Source organism: Canis lupus, chromosome 2 (genome assembly GCF_011100685.1).
Source record: "Canis lupus familiaris isolate Mischka breed German Shepherd chromosome 2, alternate assembly UU_Cfam_GSD_1.0, whole genome shotgun sequence".
Lineage (NCBI taxonomy): Eukaryota > Metazoa > Chordata > Mammalia > Carnivora > Canidae > Canis > Canis lupus.
Genome location: NC_049223.1, coordinates 44,128,697 through 44,154,996, shown reverse-complemented (window position 1 = coordinate 44,154,996; position 26,300 = coordinate 44,128,697). Strand labels below are relative to the sequence as shown.

Below are 26,300 nucleotides of genomic sequence, written 5' to 3'. Positions count from 1 at the left end.
GTTAGCAGTCTTTACGTTATGTCTCCCTTTCTGATATTTCCCACACATTTCTTCTCCCTTCCCTTATATTCCCTTTCACACATTTCTGATGTTCCTGTATTTCTTGGCAGTTGAGTACCATCATGGAGGGGCTGGGATTTTTTTAAACATTAGCCAAGGTTCCAGTGACAAATATTTAGTTTCATGAGTGTCAAGAGGAGAAGAGGGCTTGAGCATCTATTTTTATCTCATGAAAGCTCCTTGAAGATGACAAAACAATTAAGGAATTAAGGGACGAGGACACAGTCCAGGGAAGCCTATCTCTGGTATAAAAGATCGATCATAAAGCTTATTTCTCTCATCCCCCAAAATAACACATTTGCACACACACATATGCATATGTGTGTAGACACACACCACACACATACATACACAGAGGGTGGCTGAAGATCCCCTTTTCTGTCCCAGAAAGGAAAAGCTCTTTTCAAATTCCTTATTCATATAACTGACACTCAATATAATTTCTTCATTGCTTGAAAACTGTCCCAGGTAGAAACTGAAGTTGTAGCCAAAGGGTAAAACTAGGGATCAGATGTCTCTAATTTTTTTTTTTCAGAATTAAAATGGAACAAGGACTTTGAAAAAAATTTTTTTTAATCTCCAGAAACATCACTGTTTCACGATTATTGTACATTCTAATGTTTTTTTATTTTACCAACAAAATTCTGGATATACAAAACAAACTGAAACTAGATAAAATTTTGAAATCTCAATTTGGGTGACCACTCTTTTTAAAGATATGCATACATCTGTGTGGAATGTGTGAAAAAGGATGGGTGAGCCTCTACAGGATTGATTTGGTGAGCTGGTAAGTCTCTCATTCCATTCTTTACCCAAACCTTGGTGCTATTTGAGCTGAACCATATTTCCTTGACTCACAAGGATGTTTTCAAGGAATCTACCATTTTGGTGATGAATTTTACTGTTTCTTTTCCATTTGGTGAAAATTTGTCTGTATAGCAGGCAACAGACTCTTCTTTGGATTTTTCTTAGGGAGCTAGGGTAAACAAATGGAAATACTCAGAGAAAAATTAAGGAAAAGAGTACTAAAATAAATAGATTTCATATAGTACAATGCAGTCTTAATAAAATTTTTATGGTACCCTTGAGAGTGATATTTTGCTGAGAAAAGAACATGCAGATGTTTACTTTTGTTTAAAATATAAATATTTGACTTATTAAAGTTTTAGATGAAAAAAATCTAGTTATTTCTTCAACTTTTAAGTTTAGCCAAATGTTATTATTCTGTGTCTAGCAAATTTTGAAAATGACTTTGAAAGGGTTTCCATTTAAAAACTTAGTTCAAAAATTTTAAAACTCTATTTTACAATTTCATTTTCTTTTCAAGTGTTTCCTTCTCTGAAATAAACAAAATCCTCATGAAAATTAAATTGTTCCTACAGTTCTAACCAACATAAAGAGAAAGACTGCCTCTTAAGATCACAAGTCTAAATTGGTAACTCAATGATGGATTTTAATTTAAATTTACAAGACTATTGCTCTAATGGGCCACATTTTTATTAAAAAACTATTAAAAGCTATTAAATTCTAAGATAGTTACTCATTTTTAAAAGATACAAAAATGTTTACTGTGCTGTCTGGATTTTCATAAATACCTTTATCCTCATTCTTAAATCTTCAGGTGGTTCACATCTGTAGAAGACAATTAACATCCAAGTTAACAGGGATTACTTTGCATCAATGGTTTTAGCCAATATCTAGAGACATGCAGGGCATCTTTCTCCCTAATCATTGAAGATACTATGTAATATTAGGAAATGTCTTCTTAGCAATACTTGAGGGTATTAACAATTACAGAATTCAGTTGGTTCACTGCCTAGAATCTTGTTGACAGCTCTGAACTCTGATAGTTGCTATTCATTGACTCAATACTTCAAGGGGCTAAAATAGGACTGATATACAGTCCACCTCCATATATTCAGGTTATAAACATCAATTAATTTGGATATCAATGCAAAACACCAATCCAGGTTTACTACATGTATTTCATTGGCTCAGATGACATGTAAATATCCAATAATGAAGACTCTTGAGCTTGATGGGACTCTCATAAATCAGTTTCCTTAGTGGAGTTCAGTCCCATATGAACAGTATTCTCTACTATTGATGGGACTCTCATAAATCAGTTTCCTTAGTGGAGTTCAGTCCCACATGAATGGTATTCTCTACTAACATGAATCTATTCTGATATATATTTCTGTCCCTCTCCTCATTTTGCCCCTTAGTGACCTAATATATAAAGGAGGTGTCACTACGTGTCCCCAGACTCATAGTATTATTAGAATTAATGAATAATGTCTCAGATAATTCTTATCAAGAGAATTCTGTCCAAGAATAACATGCTGTAAGCTTAGCTAATGAGCCTCTTGAAAGAGGCTCAAGTCTGATAGGAAGGATGCTGGACAATGTCTGATTCATTGTTCAGCCACTTATTAGCCAGTGAACTTGTAGAGGTCCCTTAACCTTTCTGATCTCTCTACATGGGGATCCCCCTACCTGCTTCATAGAAATGCTATGAAGATCGGAAGATAGAACATATATGAATGGACTTGTGATGAGTGGAGTGCCACACAAATGTGTGCTCTGTGTTACCGCAGATGGTGAACTCTGCAGTCTGCATCTCTGGAGCTGACTTCCATACTGTTGGTCCCAGTACTCTGATTGGGTCTGGGAAAATGTAGTGAGGACCCTAGAACGTGATTTCAGAAAGATAAATGCCATAATAGCATGTATTATTATTCTGCATTTCTCAATTCAGTAGTGTTTCCAAAAGCTCTGTAATAGATAATTCTGGTACATACATACTCATGCCTATGGTTCATATTTGTCTTCCTTGGAATGAAAGACTGAGGCAATTTCACAGCTCTTAGTGAATGTTATGAACTACACTCTGTCTGAGCTAACATCTTGTCTTAAAAAAAAAAAAGAAAGCTCATTCGTGCATATTTTCTATCTACTCTGATCTCTCATTCAAATCAAGTTGCAGGCAAAAGATCAAAAGGAAAATAAGAAATGTTAATTAAAATGTAATTTAAAGCCAATAGGAACCTTTAGTTTCTAGAAGCAATTTTTAAGAAAGACTATCTTAGACAAAACGAGAACATTTAGGTACCAAAAGACAAAAATGAACACAAATAACAAAGGCTAATGATGAAGAATTTTTAAAACAAATTTGAAGAAGTCTATGGACAAGAATTTGGGGTGAAGCTTGACAGGACTACTGTGGGTATATCATAAAAAAACAAATACAGAATCTATAACTATATGAAATTATTTATGGGCTGGGCTGTGTTTCTTTGATTATACTATCACTTGACTATTCCCCTAGCAAATCTCTTTTCCTAAAACAAAATAATATCACAATTAAAAACTTGATAGTTCATTTTTGCCATAAAATGGAGAATCCTAGGCATTCCATCTAAGCACTCATACTGGTGTGGCAAACAATCTTTACAGTCTGAATTGATTTTAAAGGACAGGGTGACATAATTCCTAAAATCTAATTCCCAGTGTTACTACAGATTTTTATGAGTATGAAGTCAATGTTTAGCAAAAAGTAGAAAAAAATTGATTGAATTATTTTTTTTAAAATTGAGTGTGTTCTTAAAAAGAAAATGATCAAATTTTAGTTTGAGTTAACAAACTAAAATCAGGGGCTACTCAAACTTAAAAGAATAAATACGCACGTACATCAGAAAGTTTATGGGGCTCATGTTATTAGTTTTTTCAGGATTGTAGCAGAAAATCAGGCATTAAGAAGTACCACATGCTAACTACAATTTTCAATGTATTACTTAAAAATAATAAAACAGGGAAGAGAAATTATTCACTCGTGTAGTCAATATTCAGGACCCAGAGCACTATGTGTTTGGAGTCCTTGGGATCAAGAGTACATGTGAAAACTAATTAAGGGTTCAAGAAAAAAAAAAGTAAAACCAACCTGAGTATTAGAAGACAAGTCCTTTAGGTAAGTACTTAAGGAACTGTAGTTATTTAACTTGGATGCGAAAGGACTGTCACCATTGATTTGAATGAAGCAGAGTGACTAGAGGGTTCCATTTCCTCCAGGACTGAAAAAGAGGAAACAAGGAAGAAAGGGAGGTTAGTTATGAAGAAGAACTATCTGCCTATAAGTGTTCTTAAATACCAGCTAAGATTGCCATGGAAGGCGTGGGCCAGCTTTACCAAAGACCTTTACTTTCAGGAAGGAAACCATCTATCAGGGAGTTTATCATATAAAACCAAGCCATATTTTTCCGGACATCTTTTCCAGTTGCATTTATCTTTGAAAAAATATTGTTATTTCATAGGAAAATATTCCTTACCATGCTTCTCCCACTCTGTAACACCACCCCCCAAGAAGCTACTTAATCACCAAATAATCTGTGTATCAGAGTATGATTAAAGTCTCATTAGTCATTAATGGTCTTAAACGGTCCCTTTCTCAGGAATGAATAGGCAAAGAAAAAATAACTAGAAATGAGTCAGAATCAGACTGTTCTCCTTGGAAAGATATTCAGTAAATTTAAGCATTTTTAATGCACATAATGAAATTTTTATTTCCATTTCTGGAATTTATTTCTTGGTAGGAAATTGTCTTATCTCTTGAATACCTTTACCAAGGCAGCCATTTTCAAAAGACACAGGGATAAGTTCAAGAGAAGGAAGGTTGGCAGCATATTTCTATCTGTCATCGAGGCCACAGCCTGTTCTTGGGCTTATGAGTGCCAGCACAGGATGACAATGTGCTCCACCTACTCTCGTCATACCAGCCTCCATGTCGATGTTGAACATATGGTCCCTTAGGGGAAGCTGCTGGTTCCCATTCCCAGAGCTTCCTGTGTCACCAAAGAACATCATGTTCTTAGAGAAAAAAGAAAGTCATCCTCAAATTCCAGTATCCCAGGCCATTTAGGCTGTGCTTAACAGCCTGACACCAGAACCATTCCTAAAGTAATCCAGAACTAACTTTAGCAGGAGTCTGTTTTTGTAGAGGTATAATCAGTAGTTATCAGTCTATCCAAGTACACCATGGAGTCCATGGGTCACATATAACTGGATTGACCAAGAATCATAGTCGTAAGGTTTTAGAATCATTCTATTGCATGCAAGCTCTCTCTCTCTCCCTCTGTGTGTGTGTGTGTGTGTGTATTTGTGTGTGTGTTTGTGTAGTCACTAAGAAGTCAAATAACTCTAAATGAATTGTGGTGGCTGCATGACATGGAGTCAATAAGAGCTTTGTTTGAACTGGGGTTCATATACTGAGTGAAAGATAAAGATTTCTCTTCCAGAAGGTGGGGAACAAAGATCAACAGTCCTTGATCTCCCAGAAAGAATAGAGGAGGGAGTAGATGTACACTAGTAGTTTTAGAGAATCGAGGACCACAAGCTTTGTCCAGTTCTTACTGGGGGTGGAAGAGGGAACATAGTAAGTAGGGATGTTAGGAGAATTAGCAAGAGAAATGATTTTGAGTGCAGAGAGAAGTCAACTGATATTTCTATTCTAGACCCTGAAAAGAGAAGTGACAGTGATCTATTAAATAGCACAACACAGAGAAAAAGAGCTCTACTTCCAAGTGTGAAGTAAAATCTAAGGGTCGATGAGGAGATATTATGAAAGATCTGTCACTGGTAATGGGTCATAACGTCAGTCAAGTGATTGCTAGAGAAAAGCTGAAGAACCTTGCGTTAATATGACAGAAGCAAGTAATATGGGGATAAGGACTGATTAGGTCAAAACTTGGAAATGCAACATACAACGATAGCCTTGGTGAGTTAGCAATGACCTTTCAGAACACACAGAATACACTCCTGAGATCTCTTGCTCTTGAAAGAAGAAAATTGTTTAACTTATTATGAAAAATTTCAAATTTATACAAGATCTGAGAAAATTATATAATGAACTTTCCTGTAACAATCATGAAGCTTCAGGAATTTTCTACCCAGGACCAAATTTGTTCTATCTAGGGCTCCTATCCTTCAAGTGACCCTGTCGTTTTGTGTGTGTGTGTGTGTGTGTGTGTGTGTGTGTGTGTTTAAAGATTTATTTATGAGAGACACAGAAAGAAGCAGACACACAGGAAGAGGGAGAAGCAGGCTCCCTGCAAGGAGCCTGATGTGGGACTCGATCCCACACCCCGGGATTATGCCCTGAGCCAAAGGCAGACGCTCAACTGCTGAGCCACCCAAGCATCCCTCACCCTGGGTTTTGAAGGAGATCTCAAATCCCTGATCATTTCATCTATAAATATTTCAGCACGTATCTCTAAAAAAACAAAGGTTCGTCTTTAAAATTTAAAAATATTAACATTTAAAATCACACTTTAAAAGATTAGCAATAATTGAAGAAGGGAACTTTGAGGTAAGTGAAACTGAGCTTCCAGAAAATACGTGGAAGGGACTGTGCCAGACTATTAAATGTGACCATTGGTATGACCTCCTTTTATCCCAGATTGAGGGAGGCTGGGGGTGAGAGTACAGGAACACTTAGTAAGAGGACGTAAATGTTTAACTGAAGTACTTTGTTCTGAGACTGTGTTAGCAGTAATGAAATGAAAACAACTTCAAATACAAAGAAATAACATCCCTTGTTTTTCTGCATGTAAAGGGAAACCAACTTTAGTTTTTTGCTTTAGTATAGATTTTTTTTTTTTCTATTGGCCCAGTGAGAAATAGAGACTGGTAGGTAAGCAAAGACTATATTGCTGTTACCTATAGTATACCTAATGATAGGTATCGTTGGTAATCATGTTTCTGCATATTAGTGTAGCCCTCTGCAATAAGCTGAGTATGAAATGCTAAGACAAAGTGTCCCCACAAGATCACTTAGCTGTGTATATGTTACAGGAACTGTCTTAGCCAGGAAGTCTGCAGTTCCATCAGGCAAGATGTAATAAACATCAGACCCACAAGATGTCGACCTAGCTGTATTAGTCTGCTTGGGGTACCACAACGTAATATCACTGATTGGGTGACGTCAGTACGACTTTATTTCCCCACTTTTCTGGAGACTAGAAGTCCAAGATCATGCGGTTTCTCATGTGGGCTCTCCTTGGCTTGCAGATGGCCACCCCCTTAACCTCACATGGCCATTTTCCCTTCCATGTGTACTCATGGTGGCTCTTCCTCTTCTAATTAAAAACACCACTCCTAAGGGGTAGGGCAGCAGGTTTATGACCTCATTTAACCTTAGTTACCTCCTTTAATTCTCTGTCTCTGAGTATAGTCACATTGGTGCTTCCACGTACAAATTTTGGAAAGACACAACTAAGCCCATAACACCAGCTCATTCTAAGACCCTAAGGGAAGTAAACTTGTGTTTTTGTTTTTTTTCATCTACAAAGATGATCAGTCATTCTCTTGAAACATGAGACCTGAAGATTTAATTATTTTTCCTCTTACAATTTCAGCCTCTAAATTGTATATTTAAATACTTTTATTTAAAGCTTGGAGATTATACTTATAGGTCTAGTTATATACGCATATATTTCATCTATAATTTCTACAAAAAGTTTGACTGATGTTAGGAAATATTATTTGTCCAGTTTGGACACTTTTTTCTAGGGAAGGTCATGAATTGTTCTCATTCCCTCTAGGAAATAGCCCTTAGGTATATGTATTTTCCACTAAGGGCTCTCACCTTTCTTTCTCCAACTACTCAACCCAAGGCAGTTGATCCAAAAGTTGGACAGCAACTTACAAAGAAAATTGGTATGGAAACATGCTTCATCAGCTTCCCTGACTTTGTAATGTATATCAAGAAGTCCTGTAAGAAAGGTAGTTAGCAGGGAAGCTAAAGATAGAAGGGCATGTAAAGAGCAGAGCCACTGGTCACTCTGGCCAAAGGAAGCTGGAAGAAGGCAGACAGAAGAGAGGAGCACAGGGGCTGCTGGGAGAGAGTTAGCAATCCCACAATTGCTTTAGCTTCCAACCTTTTCCAGGCCAAGCTCTAGATCTGGTACATTCTTAAAATAACACTCTTTTTTTCTGAAAGAAACTTGAGCAGATCTCTGTTTTTACAAACAAGAGTCTAATAAAGAAAAAAATGCATCCTGAAATATAGCGTTCTCTTTCTCCAACTGCACACTGAGAAGCCAAATGACTCTCAGTTCTTTTGATGATCTTTCTCATACGTTTTCCATTTTGCCAGCACAAGCATCCAAAAGATAGCCTGTCTTGATCTGTGAACATTAAAAGATTTTAATTTTTGTGAAGCTCCAAATTGTGAAGTTTGCTTTGGTGGTACCTATTCCACATCCCCACCACCCCCTTCATAATACTCCAAACTTTTAGTTAATACTTTCTCCCTGACCCCATTTGCAATGCCCAAGGCCTTCATTGAAGTGCCTCCTGCCTACCAGCCACTTTAGAAAAAGATTTATTTATGTATGTATGTATTCATTCATTCATTATTTATTATTTTTTAAAGACTTTTTTTGTTTATTTGAGAGAGAGAGAGAACCATAAGGGAGAGGGAGGGGCCGAGAGAGAAGCAGACTCCCCACTGAGCCAGGGAGCCCAACACAGGACGCTCGATCCTAGGACTCTGGGACCATGACCTGAGCACAGGCAGATGATTAACCAACTGAGCCACCCAGGGGCCCCTAGACAAAGATTTAATACCAGATTTCTTCTACACTTTGCCCTCCATTTAAGGCTCATGTATATCTTGTAACAGAGGATTGTTCCCTTCTTTGCTATGATTTGAAAACTTCTGACAGATATATGCCACCTGTACTAACTTCTCAAAAGTTTAAAACTTTTTTTTTTTTTTTTATTGGTGTTCAATTTACTAACATACAGAATAACACCCAGTGCCCGTCACCCATTCACTCCCACCCCCGCCCTCCTCCCCTTCTACCACCCCTAGTTCGTTTCCCAGAGTTAGCAGTCTTTATGTTCTGTCTCCCTTTCTGATATTTCCCACACATTTCTTCTCCCTTCCCTTATTTTCCCTTTCACTATTATTTATATTCCCCAAATGAATGAGAACATATAATGTTTGTCCTTCTCCGACTGACTTACTTCACTCAGCATAATACCCTCCAGTTCCATCCACGTTGAAGCAAATGGTGGGTATTTGTCATTTCTAATAGCTGAGTAATATTCCATTGTATACATAAACCACATCTTCTTTATCCATTCATCTTTCGTTGGACACCGAGGCTCCTTCCACAGTTTGGCTATCGTGGCCATTGCTGCTAGAAACATCGGGGTGCAGGTGTCCCAGCGTTTCATTGCATTTGTATCTTTGGGGTAAATCCCCAACAGTGCAATTGCTGGGTCGTAGGGCAGGTATATTTTTAACTGTTTGAGGAACCTCCACACAGTTTTCCACAGTGGCTGCACCAGTTCACATTCCCACCAACAGTGTAAGAGGGTTCCCTTTTTTCCACATCCTCTCCAACATTTGTTGTTTCCTGCCTTGTTAATTTTCCCCATTCTCACTGGTGTGAGGTGGTATCTCATTGTGGTTTTGATTTGTATTTCCCTGATGGCAAGTGATGCAGAGCATTTTCTCATGTGCATGTTGGCCATGTCTATGTCTTCTTCTGTGAGATTTCTGTTCATGTCTTTTGCCCATTTCATGATTGGATTGTTTGTTTCTTTGGTGTTGAGTTTAATAAGTTCTTTATAGATCTTGGAAACTAGCCCTTTATCTGATATGTCATTTGCAAATATCTTCTCCCATTCTGTAGGTTGTCTTTGAGTTTTGTTGACTGTATCCTTTGCTGTGCAAAAGCTTCTTATCTTGATGAAGTCCCAATAGTTCATTTTTGCTTTTGTTTCTTTTGCCTTCGTGGATGTATCTTGCAAGAAGTTACTATGGCCGAGTTCAAAAAGGGTGTTGCCTGTGTTCTTCTCTAGGATTTTGATGGAATCTTGTCTCCCATTTAGATCTTTCATCCATTTTGAGTTTATCTTTGTGTATGGTGAAAGAGAGTGGTCTAGTTTCATTCTTCTGCATCTGGATGTCCAATTTTCCCAGCACCATTTATTGAAGAGACTGTCTTTCTTCCAATGGATAGTCTTTCCTCCTTTATCGAATATTAGTTGCCCATAAAGTTCAGGGTCCACTTCTGGATTCTCTATTCTGTTCCACTGATCTATGTGTCTGTTTTTGTGCCAGTACCACACTGTCTTGATGACCACAGCTTTGTAGTACAACCTGAAATCTGGCATTGTGATGCCCCCAGATATGGTTTTCTTTTTTAAAATTCCCCTGGCTATTCGGGGTCTTTTCTGATTCCACACAAATCTTAAAATAATTTGTTCTAACTCTCTGAAGAAAGTCCATGGTATTTTGATAGGGATTGCATTAAACGTGTATATTGCCCTGGGTAACATTGACATTTTCACAATATTAATTCTGCCAATCCATGAGCATGGAATATTTTTCCATCTCTTTGTGTCTTCCTCAATTTCTTTCAGAAGTGTTCTATAGTTTTGAGGGTATAGATCCTTTACATCTTTGGTGAGGTTTATTCCTAGGTATCTTATGCTTTTGGGTGCAATTGTAAATGGGATTGACTCCTTAATTTCTCTTTCTTCAGTCTCATTGTTAGTGTATAGAAATGCCACTGACTTCTGGGCATTGATTTTGTATCCTGCCACGCTACCGAATTGCTGTATGAGTTCTAGCAATCTTGGGGTGGAGACTTTTGGGTTTTCTATGTAGAGTATCATGTCATCGGCGAAGAGGGAGAGTTTGACTTCTTCTTTGCCAATTTGAATGCCTTTAATGTCTTTTTGTTGTCTGATTGCTGAGGCTAGGACTTCCAGTACTATGTTGAATAGCAGTGGTGAGAGTGGACATCCCTGTCTTGTTCCTGATCTTAGGGGAAAGGCTCCCAGTGCTTCCCCATTGAGAATGATATTTGCTGTGGGCTTTTCATAGATGGCTTTTAAGATGTCGAGGAATGTTCCCTCTATCCCTACACTCTGAAGAGTTTTGATCAGGAATGGATGCTGTATTTTGTCAAATGCTTTCTCTGCATCCAATGAGAGGATCATATGGTTCTTGGTTTTTCTCTTGCTGATATGATGAATCACATTGATTGTTTTACGGGTGTTGAACCAGCCTTGTGTCCCAGGGATAAATCCTACTTGGTCATGGTGAATAATTTTCTTAATGTACTGTTGGATCCTATTGGCCAGTATCTTGTTGAGAATTTTTGCATCCATGTTCATCAGGGATATTGGTCTGTAATTCTCCTTTTTGGCGGGGTCTTTGTCTGGCTTTGGAATTAAGGTGATGCTGGCTTCATAGAACGAATTTGGAAGTACTCCATCTCTTTCTATCTTTCCAAACAGCTTTAGGAGAATAGGTATGATTTCTTCTTTAAACGTTTGATAAAATTCTCCTGGGAAGCCATCTGGCCCTGGACTCTTGTGTCTTGGGAGGTTTTTGATGACTGCTTCAATTTCCTCCCTGGTTATTGGCCTGTTCAGGTTTTCTATTTCTTCCTGTTCCAGTTTTGGTAGTTTGTGGCTTTCCAGGAATGCGTCCATTTCTTCTAGATTGCCTAATTTATTGGCGTATAGCTGTTCATAATATGTTTTTAAAATCGTTTGTATTTCCTTGGTGTTGGTAGTGATCTCTCCTTTCTCATTCATGATTTTATTAATTTGAGTCTTCTCTCTCTTCTTTTTAATAAGGCTGGCTAATGGTTTATCTATCTTATTAATTCTTTCAAAGAACCAACTCCTGGTTCTGTTGATCTGTTCCACAGTTCTTCTGGTCTCGATTTCGTTGAGTTCTGCTCGAATCTTTATTAGCTCCCTTCTTCTCTTGGGTGTAGGATCTATTTGCTGTTTTTTCTCTAGCTCCTTTATGTGTAAGGTTAGCTTTTGTATTTGAGTTCTTTCCAGTTTTTGAATGGATGCTTGTATTGCGATGTATTTCCCCCTTAGGACAGCTTTCGCTGCATCCCAAAGATTTTGAACGGTTGTATCTTCATTCTCATTAGTTTCCATGAATCTTTTTAATTCTTCCTTAATTTCCTGGTTGACCCTTTTATCTTTTAGCAGGATGGTCCTTAACCTCCATGTGTTTGAGGTCCTTCCAAACTTCTTGTTGTGATTTAGTTCTAATTTCAAGGCATTATGGTCCGAGAATATGCAGGGGACAATCCCAATCTTTTGGTATCGGTTCAGACCCGATTTGTGACCCAATATGTGGTCTATTCTGGAGAAAGTTCCATGTGCGCTTGAGAAGAATGTGTATTCAGTTGAGTTTGGATGTAAAGTTCTGTAGATATCTGTGAAATCCATCTGGTCCAGTGTATCATTTAAAGCTCTCGTTTCTTTGGAGATGTTTTGCTTAGAAGACCTATCGAGTATAGAAAGAGCTAGATTGAAGTCACCAAGTATAAGTGTATTATTATCTAAGTATTTCTTCACTTTGGTTAATAATTGATTTATATATTTGGCAGCTCCCACATTCGGAGCATATATATTGAGGATTGTTAAGTCCTCTTGTTGAATAGATCCTTTAAGTATGATATAGTGTCCCTCTTCATCTCTCACTACAGTCTTTGGGGTAAATTTTAGTTTATCTGATATAAGGATGGCTACCCCTGCTTTCTTTTGAGGACCATTCGAATGGTAAATGGTTCTCCAACCTTTTATTTTCAGGCTGTAGGTGTCCTTCTGTCTAAAATGAGTCTCTTGTAGACAGCAAATAGATGGGTCCTGCTTTTTTATCCACTCTGAAACCCTGCGCCTTTTGATGGGGTCATTAAGCCCGTTCACATTCAGAGTTACTATTGAGAGATATGAGTTTAGTGTCATCATGATATCTATTCAGTCTTTGTTTTTGTGGACTGTTCCACTGAACTTCTTCTTAAAGGGGAATTTTAAGAGGCCCCCTTAAAATTTCTTGCAGAGCTGGTTTGGAGGTCACATATTCTTTTAGTTGCTGCCTGTCTTGGAAGCTCTTTATCTCTCCTTCCATTTTGAATGAGAGCCTTGCTGGATAAAGTATTCTTGGTTGCATGTTCTTTTCATTTAGGACCCTGAATATATCCTGCCAGCCCTTTCTGGCCTGCCAGGTCTCTGTGGAGAGGTCTGCTGTTACCCTAATACTCCTCCCCATAAAAGTCAGGGATTTCTTGTCTCTTGCTGCTTTAAGGATCTTCTCCTTATCTTTGGAATTTGCAAGCTTCACAATTAAATGTCGAGGTGTTGAACGGTTTTTATTGATTTTAGGGGGGGATCTCTCTATTTCCTGGATCTGAATGCCTGTTTCCCTTCCCAGATTAGGAAAGTTTTCAGCTAGAATTTGTTCAAATACATATTCTGGCCCTCTGTCCCTTTCGGCGCCCTCGGGAACCCCAATTAAACGTAGGTTTTTCTTCCTCAGGCTGTCGTTTATTTCCCTTAATCTATCTTCATGGTCTTTTAATTGTTTGTCTCTTTTTTCCTCAGTTTCCCTCTTTGCTGTCAACTTGTCTTCTAGGTCACTCACTCGTTCTTCCACCTCGTTAACCCTCGTCGTTAGGACTTCTAGTTTGGATTGCATCTCATTCAATTGGTTTTTAATTTCTGCCTGATTAGCTCTAAATTCTGCAGTCATGAAGTCTCTTGAGTCCTTTATACTTTTTTCTAGAGCCACCAGTAGCTGTATAATAGTGCTTCTGAATTGGCTTTCTGACATTGAATTGTAATCCAGATTTTGTAACTCTGTGGGAGAGAGGACTGTTTCTGATTCTTTCTTTTGAGGTGAGGTTTTCCTTCTAGTCATTTTGCTCAGTGCAGAGTGGCCAAAAGCAAGTTGTATTGGGAAAAAGAGAAAAAGAGAGGAGAGAAAGAAGGAAAGAAAAGAGAAAGAGAAAAAAAAAGGGAAGAAAAAGAAAAAAAAAACGAAAAAAAAAAAAAAAAGAAGAAAAAGAGAAAGAAAAAGAAAGGAGAAAAAAAGGGGGTGGGGGAAGGAAACAAATCAAAAAGCAAAACAAAACAAAAACAAAAACAAAAACAAAAACAAAAACAAACAAACAAAAAAAGAACCACCGGGGAGTATCTTCTGATTCTGTGTTCTTTAAGTCCCTTGGCTTCTCCTGGAAGTTGTCCGTCTAGCTGGTGTTCTGGGGGAGGGGCCTGTTGTGCTGATTTTCAGGTGTTAGCAGTTGGGGGAGCTGCTGTGCCCCTGCCTGGTGCAGGGCTCGGTGGGGGTTGTTTACCCCGTGAGGCCGCAGGAGGAACAGCCCCAGTGGCGGGGCAGCTCTGGAAACCTGGATTCAGCTCCGGCAGGAACTCCGTCTGCAGGGCCTGGAGGCTCCGGGGCGGGGCCGCTGCTCTGCTCAGCTGGGGCAGGAGCGTCCTTGCTGTCCTGGGCCCTCCCGTCCTCTGCCTGTCCGGGGGGAGGCCGGATCCTGGGCTGTGTCCCGGCGCCCTGTGCTCCGGAGCCTGCGCTGGTGGATTCGCGCTCCCGGGCCGCGCAACCCCCTCCGCGGAGCTGCCGCCCGAGCCCCTCCGAGCTGCTCCTGGAACCGCGCAGCCCCCTCCGCACGGAGCCTCTTCTTCTGCCCGAGCCCCTCCGAGCTGCTCCCGGGGCCCCGCAGCCCCCTCCGCGGAGCCGCCCCCGAGCCCCTTCAGCTGCTCCGGGTCCCGCCGGGTCCCGCCGTGCGCGCTGCAGCCCTTAGGGAGCTCGGCGCACTCTCCTGGGCGCGCAGTTGCTCTGTCAGTGTCCCCGGGAACCCGAGGGCATCCTCGCCCTCCTGGGTCCTGCTCCACCTCCCTGCGAGCCCCTTTCCGCCCGGGAAGGTCGGTGCAGCTCCTGCGTCTCCGGGACGGGGCTCTCCTGTCCTGGGGACACTCGCCCCGGCCTCAGCCCGGCTCCTCGCGGGGCCCCTCCCCCTTGGAGGCCTTTGTTCCTTTATTTCTTTTTCCCCGTCTTCCTACCTTGATAGATGCGCGAACTCTTCTCACTGTAGCATTCCAGCTGGTCTCTCTTTGAATCTCAGCCCGAATTCATAGATTTTCAGGATAATTTGAAGGTTTTCTAGGTAGTTTGGTGGAGACAGGTGATTTGGAGACCCTACTCCTCCGCCATCTTGCTCCTCCCTCAAAAGTTTAAAACTTTTTAAACTATACCTCTCACAAGAATATTAACATTTTTGCCAGGGGACCAAAAGGAATGGGTACGTGACTGTGACATTTGGAACACTAGAAAAAGTTTAGCCCATCCCTTTTCCAAAGACCCAAAGGTGACAGGCAGTGAAGTAGGAAGCCCAGTTTGCAATATATCTGTTTACTTAAAGTTCAAAACCTCTTGACCTGTAAAGTCCTTATATACATTGTACTCCATAATTTTTATAGTTTCTATAAATAGGAATTAGAAAAATATTAGAGGGAACTTATTTGAGGGTATCTTCCTAGGTTAGCTCTATTCACTACACAGATTAAGAATGTATAAAAGAGTCGGTATCTGGTGTCAGGTTATCAGATGTTCACATATAGTTGGCCCAAAAAACAGTTTCCTAAATTAAATCATTATCAATAACCAGCTTCATTATTTTCATCTGCTCTCACTGTCACCATCACTGGGTGGGTAACAGGAAAAAGGAGTAGTGGAATGTAGAGATTCATGGCTTCTCAAGCTAGATTGTCCAGGATTAACTTTGGGTTCTATCACTTACTGCGACCTTGGGAAAATTTAGTCTGTTTTTTAATTGTTACCTATAAAACAGAGGTGATAATAGATTACCCCTTCATAGAGTTGTTTTAAGGATTAAACAAAATAATGTATGTAAAGCACCTAAAACTGTGCCTGGCAGATAATAAGTATGGTATGTATTATGATATCACCATCTTAATAATTAGATACTACTTGATAATTCTCAAAGCCTTTTAATATATATTATTTGGTTTTTACAACATTCCTGGAAGTGGGTAGGAAAATGATAATTATTTTAGGGATAAGAAAAACTAAGGCTCAAAGAATCTAAGTTTGCCAGACACTTTATTTAAAGCTCTATTTAAAACAGTCCTGTCTCAGGGCATCTGAGTGGCTCAGTGGTTGAGCATCTGCCTTCGGCTCAGGTCATGATCCCAGGGTCCTAGGATGGAGTCCTGCATCAGGCTCCCTGCAGGGAGTCTGCTTCTCCCTCTGCCTGTCTCTCTTCCTCTCTCTGTGTTTCTCTTATGAATAAGTAATTAAAATCTTTAAAAAAAATCAGTCCTGTCTCCTTAAATTCTTTAAAGTAGGCACCAAAGGTAGGGCTTCAGAAGATCAGCCAAATGCTCCTATTACAAGAATTACCATGATCTGGGCAGGGGGGTAGGTAACCTTAGAGAAAATGGTCCTTTTCCTATAGTTCTGTGTTTACTAGCTAGCAACACTTAACAGATCCTAGTGGATAACATGAGTGTGGTGGCCACTTATCTCCCCCCCATAGTATCATCCTTATTTGCCCTGCTTAACCACTTTTTGCAAGGGCTCTAATGAGTTCCACCCTCCCTTTTCCAACAGAAGGATTGTGCTGCCCTAAAGACAGACTGATTAAAAGGCTATACATGTTCTCTGTGTTACAAGGAAAAAACTAATATAATTAAACGTAATTCAAACAATTGTAAATATTTTTTTCATTTGTAACTCACAACAGAAGCCAATCAATTTTAAGACAGTTAACTTTCTTACTCAAGAAAGTCTACTTTCTACTATTCCTATTTTTCAAACAGTTTAAATGTTTTGTTGCTTTTATTCCTGTTTCAAATGAGAATTTTCTAATGATTTGTTATTATAGTTTATTTTTTAATTAAAAACATTCAACCAAGTACCTTAAATCAATTAATCTAATCCAAGTTAAATGAAGCAAAGACTTCTACCAGAACTTAAAATGCATATCCGTCGTTCTTAATCACTCATTGCTGTAACTGCTTTGACAGAGTGATGCATCCTCTGGTTTCCTAAGAAAATACCACAGTAAAGCAGTGTTAATTGTATCTTTAATATTTATTGTGATTTTTTCATTTGATCTCAGCAAGAGTCATGAGCTGATAGGTTGATACTAATTTACAATGCTCTTTGAACTTCTTTTAAATGTTCATGATGGGAAATTAAGGAGAATTAAAAACATCATCTTCAAGAAATAGGGTTTCCACTTCATGTGTTTTAAGTATGTCTAAACTCCCAGGAATTACAAAAATGCAAAACACCTTACACCCGAGTTTGCATGTTTGACTAAACAATTCATCACCAGTCACTGGAGCTTCAATTCAAATACCACCATCCTGAGCCATCCTATAGAACTTGGTGCAAATCTCAATCTAGATTGAATGTGCTACGAATACAACCTACAGTATTGAATCAAACATGTGTCTAGGATAATCAGCTATCAAGGACAAATCCAATACCAACTCTAGCCAACATGTTCACCTTGGACATTTCTCTTTCTCAGTAGGGCAGAGAAAAAAAAAATAAAAATGGAAGTCATGAGGAGGCTAAAAGATACATACTGAAATATCTGAAGTTAAGCTTAAAGAAGACCAAAACCCAAACAATAAATATAGTCTTACTTAGAGTCAAATGGCAATCATATTTTCAGAACAGTAAGACAAGAATGAATCATTTTGTAAATATGACCATCCATCTGAAGGGACTTCTTTAAAATGCCATAGACAGAAAACCTTGAATTATTAACAGAGCTATTAACAGCCAGAAGCACTTGATTTCCAAGGTTATTGCTTTGACAAATGCAGAACCAACTCTAGCTCTCCCATGCTAAAACTTTTTAAGAAAATATTTTCTCTGGTTCATACTTTATGATCCTAAATGATGAAAGAAGAGCATAGCAAAACAACTGATAGAAAATTAGCTTCCTTCTTAATCAGTACCTCCCAAAAAGGATTTCCATGACCCTGAGTACATCATCTCACTTATATGAGAATTTTTAAGGATATTTCAAAACCCAGCCATCAAGTTTATTTCATTGAAGTGCCCAGGACACACTGGCTATTTTCACCAGCCATATACTTCTAAGAAGAAACTATAAAGAGAGGCAAGTAATGAATTTTTATATCTGGGCTTCATATTTCCTCACTCTTCCCTGAGCCCCTTGGTAATTGTACTTGAGCTTGTGTTTCCCAACCTGAAATATGGGATAGCTACATTTAAGCAAGGAAGTGAAAGATCTGTACACTGAAAACAATAAAACACAGAGGAAAGAACTGAAGAAGACAGAAATAAATGAAAAGATATCCAGTGTTCATGGATCAGAAGAATTAATATTGTTGAAGTATCCATAGTACAAAGAGTCATTTATAGAGTCAATGCAATCCCCAATAAAACACTCCATTTTTTCCCCACAGCAACAGAAAAAAAAATCCCAGTATGTGTGTGGAACCACAAAAGACCCAAAACAGCCAAAGCAATCTTAAGAAGTAAAGCTGGAAGATCTTTTTGCCTTATTTCAAACTATAGTACAAAGCTACAGTAACCAATACAGTATGGTATTGGCATAAAAACAGACATACAGACCAATGGAACAGAACTGATAGTCCAGAAATAAATCCATGTATATACAGTCAACTAATGTTTGATTAGGGAGCCAAGAATACTCAATGAAGAAAGAATACTCTTTAAAATAAGTGATACAGGGAAAAATGGGTATTCATATGCAAATAAATAAAATTGGACCCCTGTCTTACAAGAACTAAATCAAAATAGATTAAAAACTTAAATGTAAAACCTAAAACTGTAAAACTCTTACAATAAAACATAGAAAAAGATCTGTTTGACATTGGAGTTGACAAAATCTTTTTGGATGCAACACCAAAAGCATATGCAACAAAAGTAAAAACTAACAAGTGGAACTACATCAAATGAAAAAGCTTCTGTGCAACAAAAGAAACAATTAACAACCTACGGAATGGGAGAAAACATTTGTTTGCATATATTAAATAAAGGGTTAAAATCCAAAATATATAATGAATTAATACAACTTAATAGCAGAAACACTGGTAATCTGATTTCAAAAAAGGCAAAGGAACTGAACAGACATTTTTCCTAAGACATATAAATGGCCAACAGGTACGTGAAAAGTTTTTCAATATCACTTAGCAGCAGAGAAATACAAATCAAAACCACAATAAGATATCAATTCATACCAGTCAGAATGGCTATTATAGAAAAGACAAGAGATACCAAGTGTTGGTAAGGATGTGAAGAAAAGGGAACCCTCATGCACTGTTGATTGGGATGTAAACATGTACCACCACTATGCAACACAGTATGGAAGTTCCTGAAAATATCAGAATTACCATATGATCCAGTAGTTCTACTTCTTGGTATATGGCTGAAGGAAATAAAAATCACTATCTTGAAGAATTATCTGCACCCCAATATTTATTTCAACATTATTCATTATAGCCAAGACATAAAACAACCTAAGTGTCCAACAATAAATAAATGGATAACGAAAATGTGATTATAATTATAATATATATACAGCTACCCATGAACAACATGGAGCTTTAGGGCCCTGACCTCCCATGCGTCAAAAATCCATGTATAGCTTTGACACATCAAAAACTTAACTATTAATAGCCTACTGTTGACCCTAAGCTCTGCCAAAATATAAACAATTAACACATACTTTGTATATGTATTATATTTGTATTCTTACAATAAAGTATCCATTAAAAATGTTATTAAGAAAATTATAAAGAAGAGAAAATACACTTACCATGTTTATCCAAAAAAATCCATGTAAATAAACTTTCTCAGTTTAAATTGGTGTTCAAGGGTCTGCATACATATATAAACAAATATGTATACATACATATACACACATATATGTATAGATGTATATTTTATATGTATATTTATTCATGTGTGTATATAATCACATTTTATAAGTATTAAATATTAATATTTTATAATTAACAAAATTATTTTGTTATTAATACAATAGCACATGTTATTTACATGGTTATATAATTAAATAATATTAATATTATTCAGCCATAAAAACACTATCATTTACAGCAACATGAATGGAATTTGAGGGCACTATGCTAAATGAAACAAGTTAGAGAAAGCAAATATGCATGATGTCACCTATATGTGGAATATAAATATAGCTGAACTTATGAAAACAGAGAAGAGAATGGTGGTTGTCTGGGGGTTGGGGTGAGGGAAATGGGGAGATAATAGTCAAAAGGGATAAACTTCCAGTTATAGGATGAATAAGTTCTGTGCATCTAATATGCAGCACAGTGACTACAGTTAACAATATTGTATTACATACTTGAAAGTTGCTAAGAAAGTACAACTTACATGTTCCAATACAAAAAGAAAAAATAGTGGTTATGTGTGGTGATGGATGTGTTAAGTAGCTAGCCTGTGGGCAGCAAAGTCATCTCTAGAATATGGACAAAGCCCCTGAGCAGAGAAATGCGTTTTGAATTTGGTCTAAGGACGCATTGAACAGGTAAAGGTGAAAGGAGATGGGCAGAGTACTGACAACGTCTATTACTGTTCTTCCTCTTTCATCACACCTCTCTGAGCTATTTCTGGCTATTTCTTTCTAGAGAGACAAACTCCAGTTTCTTGGGATTATGGCGTTTGGAATCAACCTTCACCTCATAGAGAGGCGATTTGCCTTAAAGGCCGCTATAAAGTAGGAGATATTCTACAAAAGCACTTTTTAAAAAAAAAAAATTATTTATTTATTCATGAGAGACACACAGAGAAAGAGGCAGAGACACAGGCAGAGGGAGAAGCAGGTTTCATGCCGGGAGTCCAACGTGGGACTCAATCTGGGGTCTCCAAGATCATGCCCTGGGTGGAAGGCAGGTGCTAAACCACTGAGCCACCTGGGCTGCCCCTACAAAGGCACTTTCTATATTGAGTTGAGTGGAGAGGTGGAGAGCCCTGGATCAGAAATGGAATGGAGATTTTCCCAAACTACATGCAATACCCCACAACCCTGTTTTGAAAGTGACTTTCTCCCTCCCTCCCTAGAGAAGTAATACTCTGTGTGAAATAGCAAAATTAATTGCATACTTCAGGCATGTTTAGATAGGAAGAAAGTAAAAATTACTAAAGGGCTCAAATGTAAACAGTCTGTCACAGTCCTAGCCCTAGTGCTGAGCAGAGAACATGTGATTTTAGAGTGATTTCAATTTTGTTGTAGTAAATCTGATATCCTTATAAGCTTCAACTAAAGGAGCAATTTTGCTCATAAGTAGGGCCTAAGTTAGCATTCTAAGCAAATATTTTTCTTCGTTTATAGAAATAATTACTTTATTAAATAGAGTAGTATTGATAGCCTCTATATAAAGCCATGATTTATCACCAGACAATTTTGTTCTAAGAGAGTTTTAAGAGAAATATTCAATAATTAAAGGACATTAGTAACTTTGGCATCTTGTTTCCAGAGGGTTATTACGGTCTTAAAAACTCTAAGAGGTAACTATAAGATACAGAAAGTTAATAAACTTGAAGAAAGAACAATTTCTGACAAGCAAAAGCATACACAAACAGGCACAATGAAAACTTATGTCCAGCCAAGCTAAAATGCTCTGCTATCAGCTCCAGAATAACTGGTTTTAGTGAGAGATCAGATGGCCACATGTCTATAAAAGAAGAAAGGATGGAGGGAAAGAAAAGAATCATTTTAAATTGGTCTATTTTATTACTAAACTGTTCACCAAAATTAATGCAGAATTACCTAAAAGTTCTAAAATATAAATATCATATTAAATGGAGTAGATTATACTAGAAATTCTTGCCTGAAAAATCACCTTCCTAGGACAGGCGAGTAATTGTTCTGGCACAAAGTCATGGTGATGGCAGATGGTATCCTTCTGCCCAAAAGGCCAAGCTCTCATTTTGCATGAACTTTGAAGAGGTTTGTGCTTTCCAGTTATAATTTTCACTGGGGGAGTCTCATCATGCCAGACAAAGAACTATCTTGGGAAACCTTGCTCTCAAAAAACTTTCTAGTTTATTTACTTATTTTATTTTTTGATTACTCTTAAAACAAACAAGGGAAAAAATAATACCATGGTAAGGAAAAGGAGAAAAAAGTGATTATTGGAAAGAATCTAGGTTCTGTGCATGTTTTTCCCTCATCAGTAAAAGCACCAATAATCAATACGAGCAGATAATTATTTAAGGCCCATACACACAAATAAGATGTCCTCCTGGGCGGAAATCTTGCACATAAAAATTTTACTAGCTAAAACTATTTCTTCCATCATGCATTCATGTCTTATTTCTATAACAAATTACCACAAATATAATGGCTTAAAACAACAAATTAATATTTTTGGAGGTCAGAATTTTGAAATTGATTTTACTGGGATAAACTCAAGATGTGGGCAGGGATGGGTTTCTTCTGGAAGCTCAAGCAGAGATTTTGTTCCCTTGTCTTTTCCAGCTTCTAGAAACCACTGCACATCTTGATTCCTTATCCCTTCTCCCACCTTGAAGTTAGAGCATAGCAGCTACCAACTTTCTCTTAAAACTCTAACCTACTGGCTTCCATTTTATAGGGACCCTTGTGACTATACTGGGCCCACCCAGATAATCCAGAATAACCTTCCCAGCTCACAATTCTTAATTAAATTACATTTACAAAATCCCTTTTGCTATGTAATCTAACATGTTCACAGGGTCCAACAATTAGGATGTGGCCATCTTGAGGGAGAGCATTATTCTATCTGCTACACATGGAGATATAATAAAGAGGAAGAGAATCAAGTCAATGTTTAAACAGCACTGGTAACCAGAGGACACAAAACCTAACAGTAACAGCAATAACAGTTACCATTTACAGAAAATCTAATAGATTTCAGTCACTTTACAATGTCTTACCAGGCTTCATAATACCCCCTTGGAGTAAGGATTGCTACAGTCTTCCCACAGGTGAGAAACCTTAACCTCCACACAGTTCCTCTACAATGGCCATGCAGAGAGGACCCTCGCCTGCTTAGGCACCATGTGGACAGAGAACATGGTGCACGTCCACCCAGGAAATGCAGCCCTGACTTTGCAGCTGCAGACTTCTCTCTAGAGCCCAGTGCTACCTGGAATTAGCCATCATCTGTAAGCCTGTGTTTAATGTGAATGCAGAAGGGTGGGGATGCAGTGACGAACATGTAGGAGATAGAGTTTGTTTCTAATGGTCCTGAAAAGTAGGTCACACTTCCAAAATATGAGCTAGACCATACCCAAGCTTAAAGAGGAATGGAACTTGCAAATATTCTTTGACCTAAAAACACTAAATTTGGGGCTTGAGAGCTTGAATTTAAGTACTGCTTCTGCCACTCTGTCACTCAATTTCTCTGTAACAGTGGGCAAGTTCCTCATTCTTCAAATGGGGAGAAATTATTATAGTGAACATTAAATAAATGCTCTTTCAAAAATCACAAATCTCAACAGGCCACTGTTCTACAAATTATTTTACTGAATTCCTCTGGTTCTTGGGATAAATAATCTTTTGTGTGACTCATGAGGGGCCTGAGTGAAATGACCCAGGGCTCCCAACCAATATCACCGTATGCCCCATTGACTCCCTTTCTGTTCTTACAATGTCCCACGCTCTTTCACACCTCAGGTTCCACTACACAAACTCCTTCTCTGTCTGATATTACCTTCCTCCACTATATGCCTGGTCAATTGCTACAGATCCTTCAGATCACAGCACAAAGGTCATGTTTCTCCCTTCTCTAATGGGCCAAGTGTCCTTCCCTCCTACTTCCTGGAATGCCACCCCTCTTACCCATTTAGTTAATCATCATCATCCCTAAAAATTCACTCAAAAGCCACCTTCACATGAAAGCCTTCCTTAACCACCACTCCTCTAGACTGGCTAGATTTCCCTATTCTATCTTCTCCCAGCACACTGTGCTTCTCTATAATAGCACGTATCACAGTCTTACTAAATAATTATCTGCAGCTTTCTTGTGTGATGTCCAATTCCTCCCCCAGAACGAGTGCTCCTTGAGTAAGGAAGCTGCATTTAGTTGTTTGCCTAGCATAGTGCTTAGGCAAGTGCTGGGGCATTGCAAAGCACTTGACGTTGTTCTGGCCAGGTTAAGTGCTCAATTTACCACATCTTTCAGCATAATTGATCTTTCTATAAAAGTAGCACAATCAACAGAAACCCGGATGCATTAGTCTTTCAATAATTTATCTTGAACGATACTTCTCAAGCACTTACTCTGGGCAAGACACCACACTAAAGCATAGCAACAGATGAAAAAATAAATGAGAAACAGTCCCACCTCCCAAGAGCTTACCAGGGGTGAAAAGATAATGAGTAAACAAGTAGCTTTAATCCAGGGTAAAGTATGTGAAGAATCACAACAAAGGTCCTCCAAAAACTATAGAAAGTTAGAAGAAATAAAGAAAATATCTGACTTGCAGATGAGAAAAGGCTTAACAGAAGGCATGTATTTTGGTGGACAGACAGAAATTTCAGGAAATAAATCAAACAGGAATATAAATAGAACATTTCAAGAAGGGAAATGAACATGAACAAAGAAGAGAGGAATACATGATTTATAATATAACATATGTAAACTGTATTAATCTATCTGGTGAGTGTTTTGCAAATAAAGTATCCAAATTTGCTGACAGATTATTTTCTAGAATGAGTCTAGTGTGTAGATATAAAAATTAGGAATTATCTCTATATTAAAATAAATTTATTAAAATAAATGTATCCAGATTCTGAGCATCTATATGCAGTATTCTGAAACAAATCTATACTTCACATTGCACAGAGCACCCTGAACATCTCTGATGTTTTCAAAGAGAAGAATCCAGAGGATATATGTCCCATCTACTGGGATAGCCCTGGGTTTTGTGGAGGATTAAAGATTACCCTCAAGTTCTTTGACACTCTTTTCCTTCAATTCTGAGGTCTGTATCTCTGGCCCTTGAATCTGGGCTGGCTTGATGGAACTGCTCTTGCCCAAAGAATATGGCAATAGAGATGTTGCATCAGAGCCTGGGCCCAGGCCTATGAGAGAGGCAACTTCCACTTCTTGCTTCCTGGAAGGCTCACTCTGAGGAAAGCCAGACACTGCTGTTGAGACTGTCACATTGTGAGGAAGTTGGAGCGAAACATTTTGAGAGGTCTCATGTGGAGAAAAGACCAGCCAGTGCCAGATATTCCAGTCATCCTCAGCCAGGTGCTAGACATGTGAGTGAAAAATGCCATCTTGGATATGGAGAAGAACCAAGGAACTCAGACCACAGCCAGAACCAAGGTGGCAAACACAGTGCCCAGTGAGCTACCCCGTAGAGGCCCCAGCTATCTCACAGTAGAGAGGAGCCGCCCCTGCTATGCTCTGCCTGATTTTCTGACCCATGGAACTCTGTGCATAATAAGGTGATTTCTGTTTTCATTACTAAGTTTTCAGATGGTTTGTATATAGCAATAGATAACCAGAGATGATATTTTCACTAGGGCTAACTAGTGAACATGTTTTTTTACAAACACACTAGAACTTCTTTCTCAGAGTAGTAGTAATCAAAGCTGAAACATAGAAAAATATTTACTGATTTCATACATATTCCACACTGAAAATATTTTTCAAATTTCCTTCTCAGAAGCAATTTATGTATGAGCCAAGAAGGAGGGAAGGAAGGAAGGGGAAAAAGGTAGGAAGGGGAGGAGGAAAGAGGGAAGAGGAGGAGGGGAGGAGGGGAGGAGGGAAGAGGGGAAAATTATAGTTGTTATTTTATATTCATATCTCAATTAAATTTCAAGTAAATCAATTATTACCACATTCTCTAGACTTACCTCTGGATAGTTTTTTTCCTTTTTTTCTTTAATTTCTCAAAACCAGTCTCCGAAAATGTTAAAAACAGTGCCAGATACTCTCAAGGCAACTCAAAGCAAAGAGTCATCGAAACATTGGATTCATTTTCTTGATGTCCAGCATCCCCAAGACATCTGTTTTAAAGGACACAGAACTCAATGTGGAGGCCTGTGATCTGGCGACATTGAAGAAAAAAAAAATCAATGTCACTATGAAGAGCAACTAAAGCTGAACACAACATGACGGGTATGATGGTGAATTGGTTTGTGGATCTTGTTTCTTCCTCAATATCAAAAAGCCTCAGTTAATTTATCTCTGTAGGTTTATCCTGAATCTCTTCTGCTATTTGCAAAAACAAAGTGCTCAGTTTCACATAGCCAGGTTGATAGAAATAGTTCTTCCCTTACTACTTGCTTTTGTTTTTTTTTCTTTTTTGTAAAAAGAGAAACATAATCCTCATT

At 38.3% G+C, this 26,300-nt stretch overlaps 1 long non-coding RNA gene across 1 annotated transcript; it reads right to left on the bottom strand.

Annotated features, from left to right (window-relative positions):
* Nucleotides 1-615: 615 nt before the first annotated feature.
* Nucleotides 616-26,008, bottom strand: LOC111094651. Its single transcript, XR_005354991.1, has 5 exons — nt 25,821-26,008; nt 4,001-4,130; nt 2,557-2,749; nt 1,656-1,692; nt 616-1,036 (listed from the first exon to the last, which is right to left on the bottom strand). It is a non-coding gene; the product is annotated as an uncharacterized LOC111094651 (long non-coding RNA).
* Between the last annotated feature and the right edge of the window lie 292 nt (nt 26,009-26,300).